The sequence below is a fragment of the Dromiciops gliroides genome, chromosome 1, assembly GCF_019393635.1.
Source record: "Dromiciops gliroides isolate mDroGli1 chromosome 1, mDroGli1.pri, whole genome shotgun sequence".
Classification (NCBI taxonomy): domain Eukaryota; kingdom Metazoa; phylum Chordata; class Mammalia; order Microbiotheria; family Microbiotheriidae; genus Dromiciops; species Dromiciops gliroides.
Window position 1 is genome coordinate 750108913 of NC_057861.1, and position 19154 is coordinate 750128066.

Consider the following 19154-nt stretch of genomic DNA (forward strand, 5'->3'; position numbering starts at 1 on the left):
GTTTTGATCTTAGTAGAATGAGAATAGTTCCTTCCTTCCTTCCTTCCTTCCTTCCTTCCTTCCTTCCTTCCTTCCTTCCTTCCTTCCTTCCTTCCTTCCTTCCTTCCTTCCTTCCTTCCTTCCTTCCTGCCTGCCTTCCTTCCTTCCTGCCTTCCTTCCTGCCTTCCTTCCTTCTTTCCTCCCCCTTCCTTCCTTCCTCCCCCTTCCTTCCTTCCTCCCCCTTCTTTCCTTCTACTCTCTCTCTCTCTTCCTCTCTTCCTGGGGGTAAGGTAAGTAATGCCCTCATTTTATAGAGGAAGCAGCTGAAGCCTAAAGAAATCAAAGACCTGCCCAGTATCTTCTGGCTTGTTAACAGTGATAGAGCTGGGGCTAGAATTCTGGTCTCCAAATTCTTTCCAAAACATCAGCACAAGTGTTTTCTTCCTCTTCCTCACTACCCACCCTTCTCTCCATAAGTTATATTTAACTAATAATGTTTACCTTTGCCTATTAAGTCTATTTAATTAACTAAACATTTAAATAAATTAATGAAATAAATCAACATGTTAATTAAACAGAATAGCCTCAGTTTGCTTTTGGGTTTTCTTGGTTTACAGTTTTATCTTGTGCCATCGTAAACAGAGATTATTGCAACTTCTTGGTGAAAGCCAAGTCAACAAAGGCAGCTGGGGTTTAAAAAGATACTCTTGCTTCCTTTCCTTTCCCATTCCTTTTACTCTCATGGGTTTCTCTTTTGCGGACACTGACCTTTCCCTTTCACCATCCTTTTCTGTAACTTCTTACTGCTGAGTTCACAAACCTTGCCTTAACATTCTCCCTCAACTCTCTGTTTCAATCATTTGCCAAGTCTTGTTGATTTTACTTCGAAAACATAGCTCTCCTATGTCCTCTTCTCTCCACTCACAGTCACCACCCTGGTCCTGGATTCCATCACCTTTTTTTTTTTTTTTTTTAAGTTTTGCAGGGCAATGAGGGTTAAATGACTTGCCCAGGGTCACACAGCTAGTGAGTGTCAAGTGTCTGAGGCCGAATTTGAACTCAGGTACCCCTTAATCCAGGGCCAGTGTTTTATCCACTGCGCCACCTAGCTGCCCCTATTTCATCACCTTTTGTCAGGACTATTGAAAAACTTCCAATTTTCCCCTGCCTCAGCTGTTTCCCCAAATTCCAAAGTGAAAAACTTAAATCGTAGATCTGACTATCACTCCCCTACTCAATAAACTTCTGTAGCTCACTGTTGTCTCGAGGATCATATACAAGCTTCCATTCGACATTTACAGTCCTTCACAATCTGAGACCAACCTCTCCTGACTTTTTATACATTGCTCTTCTTTGTGCCCCCTAGGTGTAGCCAAATCAGTCTTCTATCTGTTCTTCACATACAACATTGCATTTCCCTTTTGCATGTCTTTGTGTAGGCTGTTCCCCATGCCTTGAATGCACCCCTTCCTCACTTTTTTCTCCTCTTGGATTGTCTAGTTTCCTCCGAGCCTCAGCTACCATGTACAGGAGGCTTTTCCTGATCTACTCACCTGCAAGTGCCTTTCTCCCCACCCCAATGATAGTTTTTATCTTACATATATTTATTTCCCTTTAAGTTATATATGGGCATGTCTCTCCCCATAGAATGTAAGCTCCTCGAAGGCACAGACTGTCTCAGCAGAACCTAGTCCAGTAGATGATCAATAAATATTCATTGATTGATTGGCATGTGATGAAATTGCCTCCATCAATCGATGTATTTGCTTTTCTTTTCTTTCTTCTTGTTCTTCTTCTTCTTTTTTTTTTGGTGAGGCAATGGGGGTTAAGTGACTTGCCCAGGGTCACACAGCTAGTGAGTGTCAAGTGTCTGAGGTCAGATTCGAACTCAGGTCCTTCTGAATCCAGGGCTGGTGCTTTATCCACTGCACCACCTTGTATTTGTTTTTCAAAGGAGATTCATTGAACTTCCAGGTGATGACTTTTGGTTTTATTGTGGAGGAAAATGCCAATACTGAGATGATTTTGTCCTTCTAGTCATATATTGCTTCCCAGGTCACCAGGAAAAGGGATGACATTTAGAATTCCAGCAGTTCAACTCATGTTTATGGTTGAAAAAATGACGTGGTCCTTAGCACCCTCATTTCCCATCACTTCCTTTCTGATATTTAACCCGCCATAGCCATCTGTGTCCACTCGGTCTCTAGAGCTAGCTCTTCTCTAATCCATTGCTTCTCCTAGATCTTGTTCCAGGCAGCCCATTCCCTTGGATGTTACCTCAGTTCTGTCCCACAAAATCACAGAACATAACAGTTGGAAGACGTTGTAGTAACCATCTTGTTCAACCCATACTGGTCACGTGTTCCCTACATAATATACACGAGGCCCTCTGACCTATTTTTTTTTTTTTAAAGACCTCTAATGAAGTGGAGCCCACTTCCTCCCAAGGTAGCCCATTCTACTTTGGGACAATGGTAATAGTTAGGAAGCTTTTTATTCATCGGAGTCTAAATATTCTTTACTGAGACTTGCAGCCACTGTTCTTACTTTTGCTCTGAGTCCAAGCAGAATAAGTCTCATCTCACTTTCATGTAACAAATTCCTCAGATACCTAAAGCTGGCTAAGGAGCTACTATGGTGTAGTGGAAGGACTCTATTGCCTTTGGAGTCAAAGGACATGTGTGCAAATCCTACCCCTCAGATGTCACCTTGGACAAGATACTTATACTCTGCGAACCTTGATTTCCTCTGTAAGAACAGGAAGTTGACAAACTCCAAGGTCCTTCCAGCTGTAAATCTGTGGTCATATATATGCCCACTGTCTTATTTTTTTGGGGGGCGGGGCTAAACATTCTCCAATCATTTAGTTTCAATTCCTGAACACTTTTTAATCAGTTAGTCAATAAGCATTTAATGAGCACTCACTGTATTCTAGGCATTGCGCTAAGTGCTAGGATACAAATAATAAGTTAAAAAAAAAGCCAACCCCTGCTCTCAGGGAGCTTACATTCTTTTTTTTTTTCTACCATGAAAAAATGATTTTACTAGGGAACTAACGAACAGGTTTAATACATAAACAGCAAATTTGTTTTGGAAATGACATAAGTGAAAATCTTAAGATGAGGTGTTTCCGTTGGCCAGCTGTTTGCAATATGGCCCTTCATGATAATGGTTTGTTCATTATGAGAGTGTTTTGCAATTCTTCCAACACTGCAGTCGATCCACGATCTCATCCATGAAGGCACTCCCTCTACTGGTGTTGATCTTAACCCATCTCTATGGTATTTTCCTATATTATTCTTTCCTCTGGTCTCTCATAGAGATTCTTCACAGCTTCCTAGTATGCTGGAGGTTTTTCTATACATTTCACATTTTATGGGCACCAGTGCATCACTTCTGCCATCTTTCTGTTACTCCCTGATGCAACAAGCTACAGGACTGGTCATTGTAGTTTTCCCTGTGATGCCATTTCTTGCCCACAGGCCATCAGTGGAATTAGGCACACCGTTTTGCCCACTACCTAGCAAGGAGCTTACGTTCTAATAAGGGAAGAAAACAAACGAGGGAACATGAGGGCAAAGTTGAGAAAATAAAGGATAAATATTCTGGGCTTTTCATCAAAGTGGGGGTTCCCAGAAGAACTCAACAATGGGAGAAGGGAACTACAGGGGCAGAGAGAGAAGGCAGTTGAGGCAAGCGGCAAAGTCTGGAGAATGAAGGATGGCTGGTCTGGGCCCTTCTTAAAATTGGAGAATACAAAGGAAACTGCCCATTTAAAAAGAAACTAAGAGATGCTAGTACAGTGGAAAGGGTGATGGATTCGAAGGGAGAGAAACAGGTTTCGAAATCTGCCTCTTTCACTCCTAAACTGACTGCTTTGGGGCATCCCTTCCCCCTCTCTGAGCCTCAGTGTCCCCCTTTGTAGAAGAGTTACAGAACATCTGAGCATACTCCGAAGCCTTTGAGGAGCCTACTTCCCACTTTCCTAAGGATTGGGCTCCATGGCCAGCCCTCCTCACCCCCTCTGAAAATGATGAGGCTGGCTTAGAGGACTGCCAGTGTCCTTATTAGTTCTCAGTATATGATCTTAACCAGAAAACAACATGTTGTAACTTTAGCTTACTGGCTAATTAGCTTAGTAAAATAGAGGACTAGCTCCATTAAAAAAAAAGGTTTGGGGTTGATATAGAATTTTCAAAATGATTCCATCTTTTGACATTTCCCAGAACAGATGTTCAGGAACCTTTCAGTCTCCTGTTAGAAATCTTTTTTAGTTCTAGCTGAGGATGGGAGCTAGCCAAGCCCCAGGGTGGGGAGCCCCAGGAGCTGAGCCTGGCTGAATTCCATTCTTTCTCTCTTATGTGCTCCATGGGCTGCCCCTAGCACAGTGCCTGGTATGGAGGAGGTGCTTACTTAACAAATGCTTATTGATTTATTGAAGCAGAGTTATAACTATTACAGGACAAATGGGACTTCCCCCCGGGTAGCCTTCTCACTAGGGTTGGAGAGTGGTCATCTTGCTCTACCCAGAGCTGACATGCCTCATTGTGGAGTTCTCCGGAAGTGGGAGAGGCAACGGCTATCACCCCTGGATCCCATTATGGTGACAGTCTTTTCCCTGGCTTGCTTTTTTCCTCCTCTTCTCTCCAACTCCTACAGAGCTTGGGACTTTCTAAGGGAATGATACAGGGTTTGAAATAAGATCTTCTGGGCTTCAATCTCACCTCTGACCCTTAATAACTATATCTCCGTGGCCAAATCACTTAACCATTCTGTGTCTCAGTTTCCTTGTTTGTAAAACGAGGGGTTTGACTAGATGACCTCTACCAACTCTACATGATCCTATGATCCCTCTCAGGCCACTATACCCACAGTATGATTGTCCTCGATGCCCAAGTAACTGCCTCCATTTCTCCCCACTGAACCTGCAGACGGATTATCCTAAGGGGGGCGGGGCTTACCATACCCTTATTCTAATGAAGGGAGAAGGAGGTAGCACATACATTAATAGGCATATATACAGGCATACCTCAGAGATAATGCAGGTTTGGTTCCAGACCACTGAAATAAATTGAAAAGCAAGTCACACAATTTTTTTTTCAGTGCATATAAAAATTATGTTTCCATTATGCTGTAGTCTATTAAGTGTGCAATAGTATTATGTCTTAAAAGCATATACCTTAATTAATTTCTACAACTTTGAAACCACTTAATTAAAAAGCCCTTTCTTGCTAAAAATGCTAAAAATCATCTGAGACTTCAGTGAGTCGGAATATTTTTGTTGGTGGAGGGTCTTGCCTTGATATCTTCGGCTTCTGACTGATCAAGGTGGTGGTTGCTGAAGGCTGGGGTGGCTGTGGCAATGTCTTAAAAGAAGATAACCATGAAGTTTGCCCTATTAATTATTAATTGGTCTGATTTCGATATTGTCTCCGAGAAGAGGGAGGCCTGAGGAGAGGGAGTTGGGAATGGTAGGAACTACAACATTTATCGATTAAATAAATATACTGTCTTATATGGGTCAGAAATTATAATAGTAACATTAAAGATTACTGATCATAGATCACCATAACAGAATAGCAATAAAAAAGTTTGAATCACCAAATTCAATTTGAATACCTCATTTGCAAGAATTACCAAAATATGACACAGAGATAAAATGTGAGCACATGCTGATGGAAAAAAAAGATGCCAATAGACTTGCTTGGTGCAGGGTTGCACAGACCTTCAATCTGTAAAAAATGCAATATCTGTGAGGTTCGGTAAAACAAAGTGCGATAAAATGAGCTATGCCTGGGTGGGACACATAAAGAGGAGGTAAAAGGTCTGACTTGGATGCCCATTGCTGAACACAGTGTCTAGCACATGGCAGTAACCTAATAAATAATTGTGGGTTGATTAATCAATGAATCTTAGTTTATACTTATTAGTTTTTCAAGAACTCACCAAGTACCATAGGTTAAACAAAGGAAATCATTCATTTTAAAACCATTTTCCTCCGTTTTGAGATTTGAAATTCCTCAGTGAGACCTGGTAAATTTGTGCTTTGCATTTGACTTTGTTTTTCAGAAAGGAATGGAAGGATAATGGACACTAGTACTTTACATGTGCCGATTCCTTTGAGTTTCCAATGACCCTGTGCCGTAGGTGTTCAGAGATATTCATTGACTTGACCAATGGGGTCACATAGTAATGACATAGAAGAACTGGGACCTGATCTAGTTTTTCTACTGTCAGCTCCAGTGTCCTTTTCACTATATCACGGCCATCTCTAAATATATACCAAAGGTTAGATCCAAAGTCTAGGAATAAGAATGTTTGCGTTCTATTCCATATAGTCCTTTTGACTTCATGTATGATTCTGAAGCAATGTGGAAGAGTGACTGTAGGGCAGGACTTGTGGTCAGGATGACGTAGTTTCACATTCTGCCTCAGACACTTAGTAGATTTGTGGACAAAGTCTACTGTGAGTCAACCATGTTTTCTGATTTTCTGTGGGATGAAATAAAGGCTGTCCTGTACCTGATATGCATTGTTACCTTGAGTGCTTTACACAGAAATTAGGTACCATTCTCTCATATCAGTGGTGACCTAGACTATGTTCTGTATTTCCATACAAAATCCATATGGGGAAAAACTAAATCAAAACATTATGGTTTGGGAGAGAAGCCCCCTCTCCCCCCAAACACCCAGGGAATACCCTTCATCAACCCTCTCTGAGTACACAACTTGTCCTTCTACTCTCTGCCGCATAATACAGCCTTCGTTTTGTTTTTGTCCTTGAATCTCTAGGGTCTAGCACAATGCTTGGCACACAGTAGGCATTTAGTACGTATATGTTGAATCAGATTGAATTGACTTTTGTGTGTTAAGTCAGTGGGAGGTGCCCCCAAAGGAGTGTGCTATGTCTCTCCCTAAGGATGCCTTGTCTGTCTGTAGCCATGTTCTTAAGCTAATTAGTAACTGGGTACAGTCAACACCATTAAAATATTGGCCTAGGATTAATCTATTCTCTACCAAATTCTAGGACACATAATCTGTACCTAATGAGAAAACTCTGTCCCTTTAAGGCATACTTATTTGGGGCTTGAAACACACCATGGATAGATATCTCAGGGCTCTTCCCCAGCGAAAACTAATTCTCTGACATTTCAAAAATTGAATACCGAAACAACTTTGAAACCACTTGACGTTAATGACCCTGCCTGCCTTCCTGCAGCAGTCATACCAAACTAACTAAAAAGAGAGAGGGAACAGCAAACAATTAGATAGTTGAAGGCATTTTATGAAGCCTCATTCTTCTCCGGTGAATATGTATGCAGATTGGAAAGGGGAAAGTGAAAGGAATTTAAATTTTCTAGAAGGAAAGAAGATCCTTGTTTACTGAAGTTAAGTGAGGTGCTCGCCAACTTTCTTCAGGCAAACATCAACCTCTGGGTCTTACTGACCTAGACTCCCTGCCACCCTACCAGACAGCTCAGATTGAAAGATGTGCATTCCTTTGTCATTCAGTTAGAATGTTATGTCACTGTAGTCCACCTTTTTACTTCCCAGACATCCTTTCACAAAAGGTCCTCACTTCACATAACAGTCTAGCTATAGAATCACAGGCTTCATCAAAAGGACCCACAAGCCTTTATTAAGAGCCTATACTCCAGGTACTAAGGTAGGTGCTGGAAATGTAAATAGAAAAGCAAAACAGACAGTCCCTACCCTCAAAGAGTTTACATTCCACAATGGATCAGCCTATGAAGGGTTTGAAGGGACCCAGGACACCGAGTCCAGCCCATAACCAAAAGGAATCCCCAAGGGCCAAAAGAAATCAACCGAATATGGGTCTGGGGCTGCACTTTCCCTTCTCTACAGCCCATTTTCTATTACCGATCAATAAAAAGATGATTACAGTACTTGATTTGTATTCTTGACCCTAAACTTTATCAAAATTATTAAGGTAATTTCATAAATTAATTTTATGAAGTTACATAATATGTAGTGAAGACATATAGTCTATATGTGTAATTTTAGAGAATATTTTATATAATTATGTAATAATTATTTATATTTTGAATATCTTGTATATTTTTATAAAAATTTATAGCATAGTTTTAATAAAATAAAATTTTCTGTCATTTTAGATGTTAATTTTTATTTTTCATTTATTATTAGATGATGATTGTTTATTATTTTATATAATTATAGATTACATATATTTTTGGACTGGATTTTTTGGCACTTTCTGCCATTCAACTACTCTAGGGGGAAAATCAGCCAGGGAGTGGAGGGAAGGATTAAAGATAATTCAGAACTTGAAAGGGAGGCACAGCTAATTAGGAAGCCTTTGTTAGGAATGCTTCCCTCAAATCAGAAAGAGAAAAAAAACAGGAAACCAAAGTGAGGGTCTATAAGGGACTTGAAACCATGCTGATGTCGAGAAAAAGCCCTGAGTGTCATCAGCGTGTTGGTGATACTGCTTCTGGAAACATCTCATTATTTTTCTGAGCGCTTCAACTCATGGGACCCAACAGTAGGGAAAGTCAAAGGCTCTCCTATGGGAAAAGGACTCTAAAATAATGAGTGGGCTCTTTATTATTAGAGTGGGTTTTATTACTATTAGAACTAGATGAGACCTCTGGGATTAGCTAGTCCTACTTTTTTTTGATCTATAAATGAAGCAACAGAGAGGAATTGACTTACCCAGAGCCACAAAGTGAGTATGTGCCAAGTTCTGGGCTAAGAGCTAGGAATGCAAAGAAAGGCAAAAGACAGTCCCTGCCCTCAAGAAGCTTACAATCTAATGGGGGAGAAGACTTGCAAACAGCTATGGACAAACAAGGTATCAACAGGATACATCGGAGGGGCTCATACCTTGGAGGCAGGCACTCATTTTTTTTAACCTATTATTTTGTTCATTGGTCAGGAACTCCAGGTGAGGAATTATTTGTACTAATGCAGGTCTGGACTAATTCTGCAACTTTCAGCTTTAGAGAATTGGTGAGGACACTGGGATGTTAAGTGATTGGTTCAGGGGTTACTCGGCCAAGATACGTCAAAGGCTGGACATGAATCCTGGTCTTCTTAACTCCAGGGCTGGCTCTCCATCCACTTCTTTAGGGCTTTTTGTACTGCCCATTTTGGGGGTCATTAGGAAGCAATAGAATCCCGGAGCCCTTGGAAATATCTTTTTCTTCTATCTTGAACAAGGAAACAACGAGGAAAACAACATCAAAACAATTTCAGTCACCGATGATGAAGAGATACCTGTTAATATTGTGCAATCTTCGGTCCACTTACAATATGGTAGGCCAGAGGAGAATCCCCATGAGGTGCATCATATTGTTAACATGTATCTTCTATAACATAGAATAATCATAGAATTTTGGGGTTGGAAAGGACTTCCATGGCCTCAGCGAACCCATATCCAACCAAGAATCTCTTTTACAAATTCCCTGAAGAGCAGTCTTCCAGTCCCTGCTGAAAGACCTCCAATGATGGGGACCCCAGCACCTCCTGAGGCAACCTGTTTAACTTACATTGTTGTTCTTCAGTCATTTCAGTCATATCCTACTCTTTGTGACTCTATTTGGAGTTTTCTTGGCAAAGATACTGAAGTGATTTGCATTTCCTTCTCCCGCTCATTTTACAGATGAGGAAACTGAGGCAAACAGGGTTAAGTAAGTTGCCCAGGGTCTACTAAGTGTCTGAGGCCAGATTTGAACTCAGGAAGATGAGTTTGCATGACTCCAAGCCCAGAGCTCTATGCACTATGTGGTGCCACCTGGCTGCCCATATTTAACTTACAGATAGTTTAATTATTAGGAACTTTCCTCCTGACATCTAGGATAAATGTGCCCATTCATCTCTTCCATCTGTTTCTCCTGGTTCTTACACTTGTGACATTGATTTTTTTGAGCCCATATCTAAAACTTGATTTTTGTCCCTCTTACATTTCATCTCCAGATGTGGCAAAGTTTATTTCTTGGCTTGTCAAGGAGACAGATTCAAAAGTAAGTTCTCCTATATGCTAAAGAGGCCAAGACTTCCACTTGGTTATAAATAACCCCCCGAAAATAATTTCATGAAAAGCAGCTTCTGTCTCAGAAAATGGCTCCAAATGAACAGCTCATTAGCCAAGACTTTACTGAGATACAAGGGATAAATATGCAGTATGATCTACAAGTTTACAATGAGTTAGGAACAGCTCTGTTTTCTTTGCTGAACCCTTTTCCACTAGGACTTATTTAATTTGAACTAATTTAAAATAGCTACTTAATGAAATTTTCTTTTGAAATATCAAACCCATTGGAAAATAATAAATATAGGCCACCAGACTAAGGCATCTCCCATGTCACCAAGCCCTTGTCCCCACTCCCTATAGACACAGACATTTTAGGTTCATGGTGTGAGTATAAAGGATAATAGATGGACAGGTCAAGGATTGCACAGGAATCAATAGATTGTTAAAGGACCTAGAAGAAGATCTGTAGTACTTTAGGAAGATTCTCTGTGGAGAGTTTATGGGAGAAAATGGAGAATTGGATCAAATGAGAGGACAGATGGGAGAGGGTCTTTAACAAAGGAAGGGATTTCTTCATTGCCACTGTCACAGTACTCACACTTTGGGCCTGAATTATTATTCCATAGCTAGACATGAGCTCTTAAGGCTAATAACAACAACTTTTATTTCTTGGGAGGGAGCATAGAGTGAAGGACTGGAGACCTGGATTCAAATCCCACTGCAGACACCAGCCCTGTGACTTTGGGCAAATCACGTACCTCTTTAAGCCTCACTTTATTCATCTGTAGAATGAAGAGTTTGGGCTTCATGACCTCTAAAGCCCCTTCCAGTTCTAAATTCGTGATCCTATAATTTGCAACTCAAATCCTTACAGTATGTGGCAGACAGGTAGCATATTGGATAGAACACTAGATGAGGAGTCAAAACGTTCTGATTTCAAATGTGAATTCAGACACTTACTAGCTGTGTGACCCTGGGCAAGTCACTTAACCCTCATTGCCTCGCCAAAAAAAAAAAAAGAAAGAAAGAAAGAAAGAAAAAGAAAAAGAAAAAGAAAAGAAAAGAAAAGAAAGATGAAGACTTTTAGGGCTATTGAGGCTGTCCAAAAGTGGAATGGGAAGCCTTAAGAGATAGTGGTTTGTCTCCAGAATTGCTTTAAAAGTCCTCCCCACCGCCGCCCGCTCCCCCCTCCTGCCAACCTCCAGACATTAAAGATTGAGGTGTAGGAAAGGTAAATCTCATCAAATTCACTGGATCTGGAGTCTGACAAACTGGTTTCAAATCCTGACTCTCTCTTTCCTGTGGGATTATGGGCAAATCCCTTAACTTTCTTAGTTCTCAGTTTCCTCATCTGTAAAATGAGGGAGATGGGATTAGATAGTCTCTGAGACCCCTTCCAACTCTACATCCATGAGCCTGGTGCAGTCACTGGCATGCATTAGACACTAAATGTTGGTTGATTTCTTGGTTGAGCCAGTGATCCTTCTAGACATTAAATCCAGGATTTCAAAATCCTCATTTTCCCTAGGATGGCTCCACTGGGGACCAATCGACTTCACTAGTTCTGTCACCCATGAGTTCTTCTCTTGTGCTTTATATTCCAGCCAAATGGGACGATTCACCCACCATTCCCCAACCACATTCCAAGGGTTCCCTTCCTCCACAGCTTCACCCAGGGCTGAAATGTGTTCTGCCCCATTCTTCATCCATTGAAGTTTTAGCCATTCTTCAAGTCTCAGCTCCTATGCTACCTTTCTTGATTTAGTCTGCGATTAAAAATGGTTTCTTTCACCTCTGAACGCTGATGACATTTTGCTTCCTGTACTTTCCTCCTTCCTTTTTTTCTTTTTGTATGGATCTGGACTTGATATTACATTAGTGGAAAGAACTCCTGGTGTGGAAACTCCTTCCACTGATGCAGACTGGTGACTCATCAGTAACTTACAGTTTTAGAGAAATTTTATGATCATACATTCCTTACACAGCACTATATTTTGTATTAAAGTCATCTCTTTGTGTGGCTTCACTCCCTTGCTAGATGGTTCACTCCTTAAGAACAGAGAACCCAGGTTATTCATTAGGTACCTTCCCCAGGGCTTGAAACAGTATTTTGTTTGCATCATCATAATCACCATCAGCACTGCCATCATTTAGATAATCTAATATCTATTAATATATTATTAGAATAAAGAATAATAATATTACATTGTTAGAACATAACATTATCGGAATAAAGAATAGCTAGCATTTATAAAGGGCCTACTATGTGCCAGGCACTGTGCTAAGCACTTTGTAATTATTATCTCTGTTGATCCTCACGACAATCCTGGGGGATATGTGCTATTATTACCCTTATTTTATAGATGAGCACACAAACAGAAGTTGAGTGAGTTGAACAAAGTGACACCGCTAGTAAGTATTTGAAGCTGGATTTGAACTCAGGTCTTTCTCCAGGTCACTGCACCACCTTGTCAAACCTGAACTCACCTGAGTTTCTTCCCACTGTAGCATTTGCGCGTTGACCGAAGCTTTTGGCAAACCCTGATGCTTGGCTGCCTGCCTCTTTTTGGCTTTTGTTGTTTCCTCCACCCATTCCAGCCTTTTTCCTTTGGTAGAGCTTTTCCAACATGTGTTTATTATATACCTACTGCATGCGAGGCACTGTCAGACACCTGAGATAAAGAGACAAAAACGAACCAGACTCTGCTCTCGGGGAACTTACATTTTATGAGGGGAAACAACATGTGCACAAAGAAGTGAATATGAAATGCGTGTGCCATAATCCAAAACCTTCCCAAGAGGGAGAAACCCCTGACAAGTGGTGGGATCAGCACGGGCCTTGTGCAGGAGGAGGCACACACCTGTGTGGTGTCCTGCGTCTGAGTGGCACCTCCTCCCAGGTTTCCCTAGTCAGTGCCATCCTTTAAGTGACTGACCAGCAATCAGTGATATTGAGAGGGCTCTTCTAACCCTGCTGTTTAGATGCACAGGCTCCTGGCCAGTGCCACCTCCCCCCAGCCCCAGATCCTCTCTCACACCCTCAGGATAAATGGCAAATTAACCTTCTCGCTGTTGGGAAGGAGCCTCACAGGGCGAGCAGTGCTAGATTTCTTACTTCCAAGACATCTGTCTCAGAAGGAGACTTTCCAGCTTTCTCTAACTGTAAGTCACGCGCCTCTGTGGTAGAGGTGGCTATGAGAAAGGTGTTGGGGGGTATTTTTAGGTGATTACTGCATACTAAAAATGAGGACTGACCCATTTTTAAAGTGATGTGAAGCCAGGAGGAGGATGAGGAGGACCCTCCTTCAGGCACTTAGCGTGGCCCAGAGGTGCCCTCTTTCCTGGGTGGGATCAAGAACATTGGATTGAGAAGAAAACCCAATTATTATCTTTGGTGTTTTTCAAAAAACCTGCTACAGAGTGGATGGGGTACCAGATTTGTAGTCAGGGAGCCCTGGGTTCAAATCCCACCCCAGACACTTACTAGCTGGGTGATCCTGGGCAAATAACTTGGCTTCTCTCTGCCTCAGTTTCCTCATCTGTAAAATAAAGGGGTTGGACCCCCCAGTCTCTAAGGTTCCTTTGAACCCTAAATTTATGATCCTCTGAGCTAGATTACATATGGTGGGGATGCATCACTTGGCAGAAGAGGAAACCAAGGGTCATAGTGGGCAAATGATGCTGGACCATGTACACCAAGCAGACTTGTGGCAGAATCCAGGCCTTCTGAAGTTTTGGTCACTTCTCCCATCATGCAAGTTGTCGGGTCCCTCCTGTTCTCCAGTCTCCAGTCTCTAGCACAGGGTCAGATCTAACATAGCTTGCCCTACGTACAACACTATGCTAAGCACTTGGGGGTGGGGGTGGGGGCACAAACAGAAAAGTGAAACAGTTGCCGACCTGGAGGAGCACACATTCTTTTTTTAAAAATTGTTTTAAGTTTTAAAATTTCACTTTTAATTTATCTTCGGCTCTGAATTCTCTTCCTCCCTCCTCCCCCTCCACCACCGAGTGAAAAGGTAAGAAAAACAAAACTGTTATAAATATGTACAGCATTGCAAAACAAACTCCCACGTCAACCATGTCCAAAAAAAATTAAATAAACGAAAGAAGAAAAGACCATCTGCTTTGTTCTGCCCCCTGAATCCATCAGTTCTTCAGCTACAGGTGCATAGGATGTTCCCTCATGAGCCCTTTGGAACTGTGGCTGATCTTTGTGAATCCGAGTAAAATGTCTGCATTCTAATAGAAGGAGACATAACGCTTACTAGGGATATTTTGGTCTGGAGAGGCAGTGCTGGTGTATCTTCTGAGGCAGCTGGGTGGCTTAGTGGATAGAGCACTGGGTCTGGAGTCAGGAAGACCTGAGCTCAAATCCATCCTTAGACAGTCACTAGCTGTGTGATCTCGGGCAAGTCACTTAATTCCTGTTTGCCTCAGTTCCCTCAACTGTAAAATGGGGGTAATAATAGCACCTACCTCCCAGGGTTCTTGTTAGGAGCAAATGAGATCATATTTGTATCAAGTACTTAGCATAGTGCCTGGAAGATAGTAAGCACTCTATAAATGCTTATTCCTCCCCAATCCCCACTGGCCGACATGTGACTTTGATTCTTCAAAGATGTTGGTGTTATAGGATTTGCAGTCAGAAATGGAAGAGCTCTGGGATTGCTGGAGACCCTTGACATTGATAGGGAATTCTTTTTTGATTTGTATTTGATACAGGACACACTTCCTGGCACTTATTAATATCTCTTAACACATAGCAGCCTTCTGGAATCAAACAAACAATATTTCTTTCCACCATCTTTCAGTGTCATGTGTTTCCAAGGCTAAGGAAATGTCAGCCAGGGCTGCATCAGCATCTTCCCAATGTTGAAGGCAGGACTTTCACATGAATGGGGCTCCAGAAATAGTCACAGGATATAGAGGGGTGGGTAGGAGTCAGATGGGGGAACTTCTGAACTACTGTGGACTGCATCCAATTTTCCATCCCCTCAATGAAGTGGTTTTGAGATAAGCAGAACCATTGAGTTTTTCACAAGCTTTGTGTTAAAATGGCTCCTCAAGGATTCAGTCTCTTCAAAATAACATTTTGGACATTCTAATGAGGATCTCTGAGGCTTTGGTGCTTAATTCAGAAATAAAATATATCATATAAGAAGAAAGCCAAGTCATTTTAGAGTTAAAGTATTCCGGGACATCATCGAGTCCAGTTCCCTCTAACTATGATCATGAAGCTGAGGCTCAGCAATGGGGAGTCACATGGCCAAAGTCAAAACACATGGAAGTAGCAGAGATGGGATTGAAACCCAGGTCCCACTCCCTGTCACTCACCTGGCATTTATGGAGCCCCTATTATCTGTCTGGTGTTATGCTAAGCCTTGTTACACACTCTTCCCAAAGACACGTAGAATTCTGGGTAATTCTTGGACAAGCTCCTAACCTTTTCTTGCCTTCTGAAAGCATCCTGCCGTGGTGACTAGAGCACTGGCCTCAGAGTCAGGAAGAACTGGGTTGCATTTCTGTTTGTGACGTGGGCAAGCTGTTTAACCTCTCACTATCACTCTCTCAAATGACTATAAACCCAAGTTGCTGGAGAGTTGCTAGTATGCATTGGTAGAGGGAATTTCCTCCCCTACTTCTTTCTCTGTACACTTCTGAAACCAATCCAACCCAACATTTTTTTTTTTTTGGCGGAGCAATGAGGGTTAAGTGACCTGCTCAGGGTCACACAGCTAGTAAGTGTCAAGTGTCTGAGGCTGGATTTGAACTCAGGTCCTCCTGACTTCAGGGCCTGTGCTCTATCCACTGTGCCACCTAGCTGCCCCTCCAACTTTTTCTTGATGATGGAATTGAGATATAAAACTTAGCACTTCATTTTCCATTAAAGGCAGTCCTTTTTAAAGACTCTACACTGCTGATGACAGAATGGGAGGTATTTTTCTTTTGCAAAAGCTCTGGTGTAAGTGAGGAGAAAAATCAAGTGCCTTCAGTAATGCTTGGGAAAATTATTAGGCACCTATGATGTGCTCACAGAAAGCTCTGAAAGGGTCAGGGTGAGGCCAACTGTACAAATGGATCTTAGAGATGTGAGGGAGATAGAAAATAGCATCCCCTCACTTTTGGATATATTGCATTTCCATTTAGAACAAAGCCAAGCTTCCAGGCAGGATATTAAAATATCTGGATTCTACCAGTCATAGAAACTATGCTAATGACAGTAAGGAATGAAAGCCAAAGAGAGAAACCAACTTACTCTTGGGGGCTTACTGTACTAACTGCCATGATGCTCCTCGTGATTCCAGCTCCAATACCCAACACACTTATACCTATAGGCGGGGTGGCTCAAAGTCACATGTACCTAAATAATGGGGGACTGGCCAGTGAGGACCCAGCCCTGGGGGTATGGGCAGGGGACCCATGTGGATATTTGGTGAGCCTGGTTATGGAAGTATATAATGCTCTGGGATGGAGGGAGCCTGACTATCATTTCAGAGCATATGTGGTCATTCTGGGACTGCTTTTTGTCTGCTTACTTCATGAGGAAGATGGGCGTCTGGAGCTATTTGATCCATCATGCCTAACAGGTACTAACCTGCCCAACTGCACTGTCTTCCATAGTGGCAGTGGGGGCAAGGACTCCAGTGGGGCTTCCGGAGGGAAGAGGGTCTCGGACCCACCCTGCCCAGGCTGGTTAGTAATGCAGAGTGCCTACATTGCTTCCGTCCTTGTTGTGTCTATTCTTTCTTGGTCTCAGGTGAAGGAAGATTAGAGGCAGAATGACCTTGTAAGCTTCGAAAGGTCAGAAAACCTTTCCCAGTGGCCATAACCACCCGAGGAGTGATCTACTTGTTCCAGACCGGAAATGAATCATCTTGGTAGCCAAAAACCCTGTGTCCTGTAATCAAAGGAACAACTCTGTCCATCTGCTAAGTGTTCAGAAGTAAATTGGGTGGAGCGAATGCTGTGTAGCAGCCATTGTACATTTGAGGTTGTATAGGGGAGAATGAGCTCTGGGTTAGGGCCATGTGCCTATGCTTTTGTTTTTGCTCTCTATTTTCAGAAAATATACCATCATAATAGCTAATTGACATGAATTATTTACCTATGAGATTGAGGAACGACCAGGGTAACTTGTCATAAAAGTGTTAGTATGTACATATAAGGAAGAGAGACAGAGACAGAGAGAGACAGAGACAGAGAGACAGAGAGACAGAGAGACGGAGACAGATACAGAGAGAGGAGGAAAAAGAGAGACAGAGAGAAGAGAAAAAAGAGATAAGGGGTAGAGAGAGGCAGAGAGAGAGAGACAGAGACAGAGACACACGCACACATACAGAGAGAGAGAGACAGAGAGAGAGAGATTGCCAATACAATTTCCTTTTCAGGTTTGGGGTTCACATAACCTTGGTCCAGTGATATAAGGAGTTCATTAGGATCAACTGGCCAACCAACCAGTGAGAATTTCCTAAGCACTTACTATGTGTCAAGCATTGCACTAAGTGCTGAGGATACAGAGAAAAGCAAAACTGGGAGAGACTTTATGGGTCCTTATCTGGACCAATTCTTTCATTTGAAAGAGAAGGAAACTGAGGCCCAGAGACCTCTTAATGTTCTCTGCCTCTCTTCCTATTGAATTCCTTTGTATTCTTCCTCTGCATTTGCTCATGTATGTACATGTCTAGAGGCAAGAGGGTGTGGGGGAGAGAGCACCTGCCTCAAAGCCAGGGGTACCTGAGTTCAGGTCCTGCTTCTGGCACATCCTGGTTGTGTGACCTCGAGCAAGTCACTTTGAGCAACTCTCGAGGACCTCGATTTGCAGAGAGGGTGTGGACTTGCATTGGCAGAGGGAATTCTTTCCACTGGGAGGTCCCTCAGACCAGTGAAATCCCAGGTGTAGTCCCTTTCCCAATAAAAATTTTATTTCTTTTTTTTTAATTCTTTTTTTTTTTTTTAAAGTGAGGCAATTGGGGTTAAGTGACTTGCCCAGGGTCACACAGCTAGTAAGTGTTAAGTGTCTGAGGCCAGATTTGAATTCAGGTACTCCTGACTCCAGGGCTGGTGCTCTATCCACTGTGCCACCTAGCTGCCCCTAAAATTTTATTTCTAATAGTTGGTGAGCTCTTTGAGAGAGCCTGCTTTGGTTCTGGCTCTGTGTGCCTAGCATTGTGCCTTACACACCCAGTAAGTATTTACCACACATTCATTAAATTAAATGGGAAAAAAATGACTTCCACAAGGTCATGAAGGGAGCAGGGAGCAGAGCCAGAAATGGAACCCAGGTGATGCCAAAGAATGTTATGAAAAATTTTGTTAACTCTTTCCTACTACTACTACCACTACTACTGCTACTACTATTTCCTACTACCATTACTACAATAACAACTAGTACTAGCATCACTGCTGCTACTACTATAACTACTATTATTACTACCACCATTACTACTACTCCCACTATTACTACTACTCCCACTAATACTACTTACTAGGATTTATATAGCACTTTAAAGTTTCCAAAGTGTTTTACAAATATTATCTAATTCCCCCCTCTCCTCCAACTACCTGGATGGTAGATGCCATAATTATCCTCATTTTACAGATGAGGAAACTGAGACAGACAGGGATTAAAATGATTTATTAGCTGGGGTCACACAATTGGTCTGAAATCAGATTCAAACCCAGGTATCCAGGTCCAATTGTCTACTACTCTCTCTACAAGGGTTTTCATAGGGCTGAACCAGAGGCATACTCATAATTCATCTGGTGAGAGAATGTGCCAAACAGTCCATTTCCCTGTTCCCTCCTTTGCCCCTTTTGTCTTCATGTGATCCATATAGGCTGAGGATAGAGGTAGTCATTATAAAGGTAGTGGTGGTTTGGAAAGTTCCCAGGAAGCCAGGATCCTTCCCCATTGCCTTGACCCCTGTACCCTTGAGCAAACATTTTGTCAGACCACATTTTCATTTTGCCCCATATCCCCTGCAGCTCTTTCTACTGACCTATTGGAAATGCCTTTTCTGATGAAGTCAGAGATGGATGCCAGACAAGACATTGATTGGTTTCTGGCTAGCTGCCTGGCCTGTGATACCTGAAGCAAGGAGAGGAGATACAAGAATTGTTTCTTGCCTCTATAAAAATACATGGCCACTATGAAAAG